The following is an 811-nucleotide window of genomic DNA, read 5'->3' on the forward strand; positions in this document are numbered from 1 at the left end:
TTCTTCCTAAATGAATACAGCATTTACCACTTTGTTTTATATTGAGTTGAATAAAGAGCAGTTTCCCCATGCTAGAATTTAAGTTCCTTGAGGTCAAAGGGCTATTGATTATTTATTTCCTTGCCTTCCACCTTGTACAGTGCCTATTCTTAGTTATTATTTGTTGAATAAATGTATGCTTAATAAGTATTTCTTTTTAACATAACCTTAAGATTTGGTTGTCTTCGTAATATTACAAAATATGAAACTTAGAACTTGATCACTTTGGCCTTCTTATCTCCTTCCAGTTCAAAATACTTGTATCTCTTCATAGCCAACATTCTCTCAGAGCTGCAGTTGGGCTCAACACATTGAACCTCACCACAACCTTCTCTGTAAGTTTTAGCCTTTTTCTGGAAAATCAGCTTAGTCTACCCACCATAACTTCTTTGCTTCCTGTCATAATGCCACCTTCCCTGGTCATAAAGAGAATCTTTGCTTCTCTTGTACCGAGTCACTTTGTGGGGTTGGGGCTTGACACACTTCTTGCAGCAAGTCTGGCGGGTTTTAGAAATGTTCACCATGATTGTGAGAATGCTATCGGCATTGAAAGAAAAACTCAATAAATACTTCTTGAGTTGAATTGGATGTGAATCATTTTATGATGGGCGATCCAAATAGGTGCCACAAAGGGACTGTCCATTTAGTGATTGATGCTTGTTTTATGGAATTTATTCTTGTGATAGTCATTTTATATCTTTTAGCCATCCTTAATTCTTTCCTTCCCCTTTTTCCAACATCCCTGTTGCTAAGTCTCTGTCCACTGTATTTT

General features: G+C 36.7%; 1 pseudogene; it reads right to left on the minus strand.

The window, feature by feature from the left end:
• Positions 1-248: 248 nt before the first annotated feature.
• LOC109500109 lies at positions 249-563 on the minus strand (annotated as a pseudogene).
• Between the last annotated feature and the right edge of the window lie 248 nt (positions 564-811).

This window comes from Felis catus, chromosome B2 (assembly GCF_018350175.1).
Source record: "Felis catus isolate Fca126 chromosome B2, F.catus_Fca126_mat1.0, whole genome shotgun sequence".
NCBI lineage: Eukaryota > Metazoa > Chordata > Mammalia > Carnivora > Felidae > Felis > Felis catus.